This window comes from Petaurus breviceps, unplaced genomic scaffold, assembly GCF_028583685.1.
Source record: "Petaurus breviceps papuanus isolate PSGF00001 unplaced genomic scaffold, PetGlider_PUasm1.0 90879, whole genome shotgun sequence".
In the NCBI taxonomy this organism is placed as follows: domain Eukaryota; kingdom Metazoa; phylum Chordata; class Mammalia; order Diprotodontia; family Petauridae; genus Petaurus; species Petaurus breviceps.
In genome coordinates, this window is record NW_027187368.1 from 1,954,430 (window position 1) to 1,967,215 (window position 12,786).

Genomic DNA, 12,786 nt, shown 5'->3' on the forward strand with positions numbered 1-12,786 from the left:
CATGAATGATCTCTTCTCATTTCTCATCAGAATCCCTTTCACCATCCCTCCTAACCCACCTTCTGGAGGATTTATCTTGTCCAAAAGTTGATCTCTTTCTAAACTGGGTCCTAATCTAAAGATATGAGTCCTTATGCCTTCAAAAAGACTTTCTGAATCCCACAGCCTTCTCTAGTTTTATAGGATTTGTAGGTGGATGTTATCTAGTTCAAGTCCCTTATTTTACTTAGAAGGAAACTGAAACCTAGAAAGGTCAAAACAACTTGCCCAAGATCATAAAGGCAGTCAGTGGCAGAGCCAGGATTCAAACCCAGTTCTTCTGATTCCAAGTGCAGTGTTCTTTCTACTATGCTATAAAATTCTTGTTATGCTCTCACCTTTAACTCTAGATCTCCAATGGAAGCCTTTTATCTTTTGCTAGGTTTCCCTTGGGGGTGAGGGGTGGGGAAAGGCCAACTGGTCAACCATGCTCAGATCTGGATGGCCCTCCCACTCTGGAAGGACAGAGCTGGGGAGTCTGGGGCTGGGAGGAAGTATAGAAGAAATCCAGAAAAATAAAGTACTGGAGGAAAGTTAGGGGAAAGTTTCTAGAGCTCTGAAGTATAATCAGGCAGCTTTACTTTGAATTATTTGGAAATTATTTTCAGTGGAGATGAAAGTATGAATCTGACTGTTAGGGGTATGCATGAAGGGTAGTAGTTGAGTCCAGACTTTCAGGCGAATAAATAATTTGGAGGGGAGAATGGGGTCAAGGGAAACATTCAGGGACTCTGGGGAAGGGGAGAAAAAGAACCTGTGTGTGTGTACATGTGCTTTTAAAAAAGTATATGTGTATTAGAATCCAAAATTTAAAAAAAAGATTAAAATTATTTTTACATATAATTGGGGGAAATAATTTTTTAAAAAGTATATGCATATGTGGGAGCATGTACACATCAGTGGGTCAGGGATCAGTACCTGTATGTGTATGTGTTTTCTGTGTGTTTCTGTGTGCAATTGTGTATAACTATTTTAGTGTATATTGTAAATAAATTGTGTATGAGTGTAATTGTGTATGTTTAGATGCTTGAATTTGTGCTAGTATGTGTGTATATGAATGTGACATATATCCATATTGTGTGACTGTGTTGCCAGTATATGTGAATGTGAGTTTCTTGTGTCTTTGTAAATATGATTATGTGTGTCAATGTGTGCTTATGCATGTAACATGTTTGTATATGTATCTTTTGTGTGGTGTATGTATAAGCTACACTGGGCTGTGGGTGATCTGTAAAGAGGAGGAGAAGCTGCAGTTTGGATTCCCCTGACTGGAGTAGGGAGCTAGTTCTACAGGTTTCTATGGCTTATAGAGAGAACTGGTCCCCCCTTCCCCCTGACTCCTATATACCCCTGAGCTAAGCCTCTACAATTGGTAGAGAAAAATTACTGCTCAAAGAAGAGGAGACCTTCAGACTTCTCATAGAATGTAAGACCTTTAAAAGACTATAAACAAACTGAGGACAGGAATGAACCTTCCTTCCTTCCTTCTTTCCTCCCTTCTTTCTTCTTTCCATCTTTATTTTTCCCTTACTTCCTTTCTTTTTCTTTATTTCCTTCCTTCTTTCTCTCTCTCTCTCTTTCTTCCTTTCTTGCTGAATTTGTGGTTCAGTTGAGAAAAATTAGGGCTAAAAAGATAGATCAGGGATTCATCTGCTTAGAAATCACATTTGAACCTATAGGAGCTGATGAGGTATTCAAACTAGAGGTTTCAGAGATAAAAGAGAAAGGGACCTTGAACAGAATTTTGGGAACACCCACACTAATAGGGTATGAGAGGGACTCTGATACCACAATGGAGACTAAGAAGGAGGGAAGGGTTTGCATAGAAAGAAGAAGAACCAGGAGAGCAGGGTCATGGAAATAAGTGAAGAAAATTTGTCCAAACTAGGGGCTGGTCAAAAATGAAAATGAAAAATGAAAAAAAAAAAGAAAAACTCCAGAGTGATGAAGGAAGATGAGGACTGGGAAAAGGTCATTACATTCAGCAGTTAAGAAATCATTAATAACTCCAGAGGACCAGTGATGAAGAATGCGACACTTCCTCTTCCAGAAGGGCAATAGACTCAAGGTACAGTATAGGACATACATTTTTTGATGTGAAAAAAATTCATAACTTTGGAGAGAGTAGTTTCAATTGAGTGAAATGGTATCAAGCCAGCTTACAAAGGAATGAGAAGTGACCAGGTGGTGAGGAAGTGAGAGAAACACGTTTCAATGACTCTTTCTAGGAGTCTGGCAATGAAAAGGAAGAAAAATATAAGGCAAAAGCTTGAGAAGAAGGCAGGGTAGAATGAGGTTTTATTTTTGTTTTTAAAGGATGGAGGGGACATTAACATATTTGTAGGTTGCTGGGAAAGATTGAAGATGAGAGGGAGGGAATAATTAGTGGAGTAATCTTTTACTTCCCGTGTGACCTTGGGCAAATGATTAAACCTCTCTGGCCCCAGTATCCTCATCTATAAAATGAAGAGGTTAGATTAAATGGCCTCTGAGGTCCCTTCCAGATCAGGATCTATTATCCTAAAAGACCAGAAGGGCTGGGATGAAGACCACAGATAGAGAAAGGGAGTAGCCTTGACAAAGAGAAAAGCTACTTCTTTAGTTACCCATGAAGGAAGATTTAGAGGGAGGGGGAAGGGGGAAAGAAGCTGGAACTCCCAATAGATGGATTGTCTTTTCTCAGTAAAGTAGAAGGCTGGGGCATCTGTTAAGAGAGATAGAGTGGGGGTGGAGGAAGCATTCTGGAATTGAAGAGAGAAACTACAGAAGGGAATGGAGGAGAGAGTCAAGGAAGGATAAATATTTTTCCCTGCAGTGGAGGGTCCAGTGAGACTGGATACCATGAGCTTGTAGTGTACCCAGTACATATAGTAGTAAAATGTGACTTTCTCTAGCCGCATGGAGTCAAAGGCCTAACCATCTTTAAAATCGTAACACCAGTACTTCCTCCTCCATGAAGCCTTCTCTGATTCTTCCTTCACTGTCTCCAGCAGTGATTTTTCCCCATGAACCTCATATGTTATTTTGTTTTGTATTTCTCAGATGTATTAGTCATGAAATATTATGTATTGCCATGTCTTAATCTTATTTCCCTAGGATACTGCAATTTCCATGGGAATAGGAACTATTTTTATCTGAACTATCTTTCCTCTACCCAGTGCTTGTTGAAGTGGTTTTCACATAGTAGGTACTTGAAAAATATTTCATGACTAAATGGATGGGATGTTAAATCTGGAAGGGACCTTAGAATGTTTGGACATAGAGCATCAGAGCCAGAAGGAAGGAAACAAGCACTCATTAAACACCTACTATGTGCCCAGCACTTTACAAATATTATTTAATTTGATCGTCACAACAATCCCGAGAGGTAGGTGCTATTATTTAACACCGTTGTACAACTGAGAAAACGGAGACAGATAAAGGTTAAGTGACTTGCCCAGGGTCATACGGTTAGTATCAGAGGCAGGATTTGAACTTGGGTTTTCCTAACTCCAGTCCTAGTATTTTATCCACTTTGCTACCTAGCTGGTTCAGATGAGAACGAAGGATATATAATGTTAGAACCTTAGAGTTGGTTGGAGCTGGATGAGAGCTTAGAATATAGACTGACATTAACTACACAGAACGGGAGATCAGAAAAGAACACAAAACAAAGGTGATGTGGGCACTATTAGGTTAAAGACAATAATACACATTTTGGGGTGAACTTAAGAGCTGGCAAATAACAGTTCACAGATACATGTATAGGCATTTACAATCTCTTAGGGCTTAAAATATTTCATTTTATATGTTCATTCTTCTTTTCTTACGCTTTTGTATGTATTTAATTATAGTACCTGCATTTGTCAATGGGAGTTATGACATTTATATTTAAAATAAAAAAGAATATAAATTTTTTGGTAGAACTGGAAGGAGCCCTCAAACAAAGAATATTAGGCTGCAATGGAGAGTGTAAAAGCTTGGAGAGACCTTTAAAAATCCTTTAGTTTAACATTTTACAAGTGAGAAAACAGACCCAAGGAAGGGAAGTGACTTGTCCAAGGCGACACACATACTGAGGCTGAGCCAGGAGTAGAACCCAAGTCTCCTGACTTGCCAGCCTGAGCCCTACTCTCCCACCCTTCCCATTTCTACCCCCACCCCATCTTCTTATGAAAATATCTCCTATGAGCATGAACAATCATTTTGCACTAAAACAAATATTTCCTGATTAACCTGTAATTAGGCTGCCTCAGTCTCTGTATTATCCAAACAATAAGTTTTGCAACACTGCAAAAGGGGCCATTTATTCATTAACCACTGTGTGGGGCTGGAGGGCCCTTGGAGACAGGCAGGAGCCCTGGGAAGGGGGGTGCTGATGAATGGCAGATCTAGGGCAGAGAAAGAAACCCAACAGGGCCTTCTTCAGAACAACTTACTTAGTGTTAGTGTTATTATCACTCTTTGACTGATTCAGTTCCATTTCTGTTCAATCAGCTCTTATTGGACACCCACTAGGTGGAAGGACCTCTGCTGGGCAGAGACACAAAGACAAAATGAAGACCAGTCCCTGCCTTCAAGAGGCTAACATTCTTCTGGAGGTGAAAGGGTCATTTTTTTCTCTATTCACAATAGTAGCTAATATTTCTATTCATTGTAGTTCTTTAGGGTTTGCAAAGCATTTTAAATACGCTGCCTCCCTTTATACTCACAATAGCCTTACGAGGTAGGTAAGTCCAACACTCTCATCCTATTTCTATTATCTCTCAGTTAAGCAGTGAAGAAACATCAGAAAGTAGCAAAGCTCTCATTTGAACCCAAGTCTCCTGATAATAAATCCAGAGTCCCTTTGGATAGGTAGACCAAGTTGGGAAAAAAAGTCTCTCCAATGCTAAGGAACAAACACATCCTCTGGATAAATTCTAGTTTATACATGTTGTTCATAATGGAAGACACTCCTCCAAAAACGTGAGCTCAAAACTGGCCCTGATACATGAGATGGGCTGTGACTGGGATGAAGGGGTTGGAGAAGAGAGGAGGGGTCCTTAGCGAGCTGGCTGTTTTCTTGGTGTCAGGGAAGGGTGCCCTGTCAGGAATGCTGTAGAGAGGGCCCCGTCACAGCTGGGAGGTGGCACTGGGTGACTTCAGAGCTCCTTTCAGCAAGGTGATTCTATGGTCTGTGAGTCTAAGCGTCTTCTTGTTGTTGCTGCTATTATTTTAGCAGGGGAACCTGCGGCCTCCAGGCCACATGTGGCCCTCTAGGTCCTCGCGTTCAGCCCTTTGAGTGACTCCAAACTTGACAGAACAAATCCCCTTAAATAAAAAGACTTGTTCTGTAAAACTTAGACTCAGTCAAAAGGCCACACCCAAAGACCTAGAAGGTCATATGTGGCCTTGAGGTCACAGGTTCCCCACCCCTGTTTTAGGACATGACAGCCTACTGAAGGAATGGGCTTTAAAAATGGAGACATCTGAGTTAGAGAAAAAAGAATAATTTCTTAATCTTTGGTGGGATTGAACACTGAGGTAGGAAACTGAGGGAGAATGTTGAACTTTTATTTTCTACTTTGGCAGCTAGGCCCAGAATATGATGCTTTCATGGTCTCCTCTAGGATTCTGCATCTCTATGTTAGACCTCCTTAGATGGTCCTGAAGAGAGACTTTAAGACTTTTAAGAGGAGCATCTAGGTGACACAGTGGATGGAGCACCAGCCCTAGAGTCAGGAGGACCTAAATTAAAATCTGACCTCAGATACTTACTTAGCTGTGTGACCCTGGCCAAGTCACTTAACTTAGATTACCTTAAAAAAAAAAGAACTTTTAAGAACAGAGACCTCAACTATCAGGGTTGAATTAGAAGTTATTCTGTCTGGGGCCCATCTTTAGGCAGGATGGGATGTTAAAAAGAGCCCTGGCTTTCAAATTAGGAGCCTTGGTTCAAGTCCTGGATCTGCTCTTTTCTACCTGTGTGACTCTGGACAAGTCACTTCTCTCTGACTTTCGTTTCTTCATTTGTAAAATGAGTGGTTTGAATTGTAAGAGTTTCTAAGAGCTTTTCTACCTTAAAGTCTTATTGGCCATGAAGGGCCCTGTCTAATTTTGTATCCTCCATCCTGATGGGGATTCTGGCCTGGGGCATTGTTTGGACTCTGGAGCAAAAGGATTTGCTGTGGGCTTATTGCCCTTTCCAAAGGAGAGGCCAAACCCACGGGGAGCTGTGGGTCTCCAGGCTATAAAGTATTTCTCCTGTTCTCTAGTCCACACTGTACTTTACTACATTAAAAAACAAAACAAAACAAAAAACCTTTCTTGTTATCAGCACCTCTTCCTCAGGCCCCCTCCCTTCCTGGCTGAGGGCGCTGGGGGGTAATCAGTGGGCGGTTGGGCATCCGGGCAGGGAAGCAAGTTGTGAAGTGGGTGTCCGGGAGAAGATTGATAGCTGCTGGGGAGAGTGGAAAGGAGGGCCGGCTGGCCTGGGGACAGGAGGCCAGAGCTCCAGGAACATCCACATATTCTTTGTCTCTTCTCCCTGGGCCTCCAGGGACCCTGCTGGGGAAGTTAATGGGACATGGGACACACGTTTAACGAGCCTCCGGCCTTTATCTCCTCATCACTAAGTCCTTCCTGACACATTTAACAGTCGAGTGGGTTTGTGGAGTGCAGGGGTGGGGATCAGTCATTCAGAGTTTGGCTGGGCAGGCGCCAAGGTCAGGGCCCTTCTAGGCAAGCTGGTCAGGCCCCTCATCTCTATGATCAGCTACCCAGGCCAGCTCTAAGAGCTTTGGCTTCAGGACTGAGTATTCCTGGGAAACTTAGAGCTCTGATGGTCCCTATTTTCCCCTATAGAGCAAGAGACAGATTTTCTATCTTTCCATCTTCTGGGTTATCTCTCTCCCTTTGTTTCATCATGAATGATAGAAAGTACAGAAGAGTCAGAAGAATTGGGCTCCAGTCTTGGCTCAACTGGATCCGAGATTTATACTAAGTCACTTTCCCTTTCTGAGCTTTTATTAGCATTGTTATTATTGGCATTTTTTTCGGTGTGGGGTGGAGACTTCTACACACAAAGGTTTTCTGGTCAATGAAAAGACAATGGAGTCACCAAGGGGGCTCTAAGTAGATTATGGCATATTCCCAATGGGATATTATCTGGAAAAGGTAACTGGTCACGTACTACTCATAAAAGATAACTTGTAGATGGGCCAACAGATAAACTGGCCCCACAGAAGGTTAACAGGTGCTGAGGAAGACCTTCAGAGAGTGGAATGGATCTTTGATAGAGTATTGATGGAAAGGCATGGATGAGAATCACACAGGATGAGAAAGGGCAGGGTTGTTGCCATCTTCCTCGAGAGAAGGGGTGCCCACATCTATGAGATCATAAAGCCATTGAAGCCTTGAAATGGAAAATCTTGAATCCAGAGTCAACATGGGTTTGAGTTCTGCCTGTGCAACTACTACTTTGGGGATATTGGGCAAGTTGTTTAAACTCTCTGGTCTATCTGTCAAATAGAGATAATAATAATAATATTTGTGCAGCTACATAGATTGAGCACTGGAGCTAGAAAGACTCATTTTCATGATCTCAAATCCTGTCTCAGATACAAACTGTGTGACCCTGGGCAAGTCACTTAACCCTATTTGCCTCAGTTTCCTCATCTGTAAAATGAGCTGGGGAAGGAAATGGTAAACCATTCTAGTATCTTTGCCAAAAAAAATCCCAAATGGGGTCATATAAAGTCAGACATGACTGAAAATGACTGAACAACAAAAATACTATTTGTGCTACCTTTCTTCATAGGATTGTTGTGATAGAGCACTTTGTGAACTATAGGATTATAACATTACATTATTATTATTCAGTATGATGTGGTGGAAATAAGGCTGGATTTAAAGTCAGGAAATAGGGTTCATAGCTTGGTTCTGCTGCTTGTGACCTTAGTGAGGTCAGTCACTTGACTTTTCGGGGCCTCAGTTTCTTCATCTCCAAAGTGAAGAGATTTGATTAGACTATTTCTAAGGTCCCTTCTGATTCAGAATCTCATTTTCTTTATTATTGACCTTATAGGACTATTAAAAGGAAAGTATTCTGTAAACTCCAAAATGCTCTTAAAAGTAGCAGTTACAGGTATTAAGACTTACATGGGTTCAGGACAGGGTGGGCCATGAGGACCTTCTCAATGACTTGAGCCCCCAATCATATTTCCCATTCCTTTAGGGCTTTAAAGGTTACAAAGCATTCTCCCTATAACCCTGTTAGGTAGGTCGCATAATTATTTTTATCTCAGTTTTATTAATGAGGAAACAGATCTTGAGCAATAGTGACCTGTTTATAGTCATACAACTTATGAAAAAGCAGAGGAAAGACTTGAACCGTGCTCTGGGCCCTTAAAGTCCAGCACAGTTTTTCCCATTACATCATGTTGCTTCCCCTAATATTTAGCATCAAGACTTGACAAGCTGGGGTTGGAGTTAGATAGAAGTAAATGTGTGCTCTTCTGTGATGCTCCCTGGTACTATAATTAGAGTATAACTAGGGCTTTGCCCTAAAGTGCCAAACTGAGACAAACACTTGTAATTCTTTAGTAGCCTAGAAACAACAGAGCTTAGCACTTAGCAAGAAAAACCAAGGAAGCTACCAGGTGGTGAGAGGTAGTAAATAGCACCCCCCACACTTTTCCCAGCAGTAACTTTGTGCCAGTTTCCCACAGGGTAGTGTCCCTTCACTCCATTGAAGGCATGCATCATACCACTTACCCTGGACATGGTTTGTGGTACTTGCCCTGGGCACAAAAATTCCTAGTGACAGCTCCCGTGCTAATTCTGTGACGAAAACAACCTCTTGATTAGAATACTGTTAAGATTGCTGGCCTGGTTGGAGCATGGGATTGCCCCCCTCAGCTAAGTCCTGTCCTGGATCCCAGGAAGGTCCCCTCAGGATGGCCTGGGAGGGCATTTCTGCTCAGAGGGCCCCTGCTCAAGCTGAGCCCTGTGCACTCACCCTGTGGGTGGCCCAGGCAGTCAAGCAGGAAATAATTAAGCTGAGGGCTGTTTGCTGGCCAGCTGCAGGCTGGAGCTGTCTGGGGAGTGTCTTATTCAACCCAGAGGAGGCTGTAGTCCCTAAAGTGACTGCCCCTGTCTGGGCTGGACTCATTATCAGAGTCTGATCACTGGAGTCCCAAGGCCTCACACCAAGTAGACCTAGCCTCAGTTTCCCGATATGTGAAATGAAGAGGTTGCATAATATAAAATCCTTTTCAGGGGCCTTAAAAATAGATCACTTGGCCTTTAGTCTGTTATTGCCCAGTGTAGAAGGATGGAGCTGAAATCACTGGGGGTTTGCAGACTGAGGGGGAAAGAATGCAGGAGTATGGGAGCTGGAGACAATCAGGTGGAGAAGTTCCAGAGGCTGGGAGGGGCTTGCCTACAGATACTACCTATAACTGAAAAATGGGCCTGCTATTTGTGGAAATGAAATAATATCCCAGGGACTTTAATTTGTGTTAGAACTGGACTGTACTTTTACTCCGACTCTCTTTGTTTTATTGCTAGAGAAACTGAGGCCCAAAGAAGGGAAAACCAGACACCAAGGGGCAGAATGGGGAATTGAAAGCAGGTCTTTGGACTGCAAATCAGTATTGTTTCCACTACACCAGAGGTACCAAACTTGTTGCAGCAAATCTTCAATGTAGATAATGCTAATTTATGGTTTTCTAAATCAACACGTAGCCATCAGGGAGGGGATCCTTTTTCATTTGAGTATGACACCATTGCCATTTCCATCAATCTCAGATTTGGCTCCTGGGGGTCTGGTTAAGGTGGGATCCCTCCCAGGCCCTGTGAGAATCTTATGTCCTTCACTAGACTCTGAGCTCCTGAACCAAGGAATGCCTTCCCTGTCTCTCACTGAAGCTTGCCCAGGTTCTGGCCCATTATCAGTACTCCAGAAAAACAGGTTGGCAGCTAAAAGGGGACTAAGGCACTCAATTAATCAATAAACATTTCTTAAATGCCTACTATGTGTCAGGAACAGTGCTAAGAGGGAGAAGACAGTGAAGGAGCTTACAATTTAAAGGGGGATATAACAAGCAAACAAATATAGACAAAGCAAGCTATTTACAGGATAAATAGGAAATGATTAACAGAGAAAAGGCACTCAGGAGTTGAGAGGTTGGGAAAGATTTCCTGTAAAAAGGGGGATTTTGGTGGGGACTTAAAGCAAGGAGTGTGTCATACCAGAAAAGAACCCTAAGACTGGGGGTGGCCAGGTAGTACAGTGAGTAAGAGCACCTGCCCCAGAGTCGGGATGACCTGGGATCGAATCCAGGCTCAGACACTTAGCACCACACCCAGAAATAACTGGCCATGTAAACTTGAGCAAGTTACTTAACCTCGATTGCTTTAAGAAAAAAAAAACCCTAAGACTGCAGTCAGGAAGAACTCAGTCCAAATATGGCTTCCAACACTTACTTTCTAGCTATATAACCATGGACAAGTCAACCTCCCTGAGCTTCAGTATCTTCCTCTGTAGACTGAGGACAGTAATGCTTGTACTACTTACCTCTCAGGGGTTTTTGTGAGGACCACAAGAGAGAGCATACGAAACATTTCACAAATTTTAAAGTGCTGTATAAAAAGGTCAGTTATTATTAGAAAGAGTCCTGGTCTGGTGGTCAGAAGACCTCTGTCCAAATCCTAGTGATGCTATTAACTTTCTATGTGACCTTGGGCAAATCACTATACTTCTTTGGGATGGATGGGGTGTTCAGAGAGGACTAGTGCTTCTGGTGTGGGGGCTTGCTAAGCCCTTCTCAGGGCTACTCTTCCACCTTTGATGTCCACCTGTCATCCAACTCTCATCTATGACTCCAAGAAGCTATAGAATGTACAGCAGTTGCATCCTGGTAATGATTGGCCAACAACAGGTCCCAGGCCAAGTCCCACTTGTTCACTGTTTGGGTCCTGATTGGCTCAGAGTGAATGTAAATAGCAGTTGTTTCTCTTTTGACCAGAAACCCTGATGGTCTTCCCCTCCTAGACGGACTTTTTTTTTTTAAACTAGGTAAAGAGGCCATTCTCTGCCTCATTTCTTACCTAGCCTTAATCACTGAATGGGTATTGCCTCTCTGTGAAAGACCTTAGCTTAAAAAGGTCAAGGTTTTCCACTGCATCTAGAGTCACCTCTGGTTGTCCTGATCTATATCTGGCCATTGAACCCAGATGTCTCTAGGAGAAAGTGAGGCTGGTGACTTTGCACAGCCCTCCCTCACTTAAATCCAATTCACTTGCGTGTCATGGCATCACCCCCCTGATGTCATGGTCCTCTTTGGGAATGAAGGACAAATAACAACAAGCCACTGGACTTTGATGACTCGGGAGTCATCAAAAAAAGAGAGTGAAACTGATGGTTTTGTGCAATTCTGCCTCATTTAAATCCCATTCAGGAGTAAGACGAGACATTACCCTGTGATGTCATTGGTCCTCTTCAAAACAAAGGACAAACAACATAGACTTCTCTGACCTTTGGATCCTCCCTGTAAAATGATGGAGTCAAATTAGATCATCTCTAGGATTATAGGACTTACATGTGAAAGGCACTGCAGAGACCACTTAGTTTAATCCCCCCATTTTACAGGGAAGGAAACTGAGGTCCAAACAGTCTGAGTGGCTCAGGGAAAGTTATGTAAATAGTACCAGAGTCAGGATTCAAATCCAGGATTTTTGATCTAAATCTAGTGTCCTTTACATTCAATGTCGAATGTTCTTTGTTCTAAGATTCCTTTCAGTTCTAACATTCTATGTTCTAATATTCTTTGTTCTATAATTTTATGTTCTAAAGTCCCTTCCAGGGCTAACATGCTATGTTCTATGTTGTAACATTCTAATACTTTATGTTAGTTTGATTCACTTGAAGGTTCAGCTCATGTTAGCGCCCCATTCACAGTGGGCCCACCTGGAGAGAAACCAAGAAAGCAATGGGTAGGAAGGAGGATCAGGGGTCACAATACAGTCAGCTGGCCTTCCAGATCATTCCCCACCTTTTGGGGAGACACAGTGAGATCCAAGGGGAAATAGGCCCAGGATTGTTGGATAGGGTTGGGGGTGGGGGGAGCATCCTGCCCAGTGGTCACTTTTCCTTGTGGGAAACAAGACTGGCTCTCTGTAGAAGGCGGGACTCCTCTCCCTGGGGCCTGGCACCACCCCATTCCCCTCTCTTTCTCTCCCACGGCTTCCTGGATTGTGAAAGCATCGAAGGGTAGGAACCAGCAGGTGCTGGATATTCAGCTCCAGCCACAGGTGCACTCTATCCTTCCCCACCCCTACACGAGCATCTGTGTATGCACATGCTAGCCCTTGCCTGCAGCGTCTCCCCTGACAGTCTATCTCACAAGGCCGAGTTATCTTATGATCTTAAAGCTTGGAGAGATCTTAGAAATTGTCTGGTTCAGTTTGTCCATCGTATAGATGAGAAAACTGTGGAACAGAGAAGTTGTAACTTGTACAAGGTGTAACAATATGTAATAAGTAGTAAAGCTGAAATCGAACCCAGGGCTTTGGATTCTGAATCTGTGTGGTACCATGCCATGCTAACTTTGTATTACATAGATCTGACAGCAGTACTCCTCTGAGCAGAAGCCTTCAGCAGCTTTTTCTCGCTATTTCAGTCATCTCCAACTCTCCCTGACCCCATTTGGGGTTTTCCTGGCAAAGACATTGCAGTGGTTAGCCATTTCCTTCTCCAGCTCATTTTACAGATGAGGAAACTGA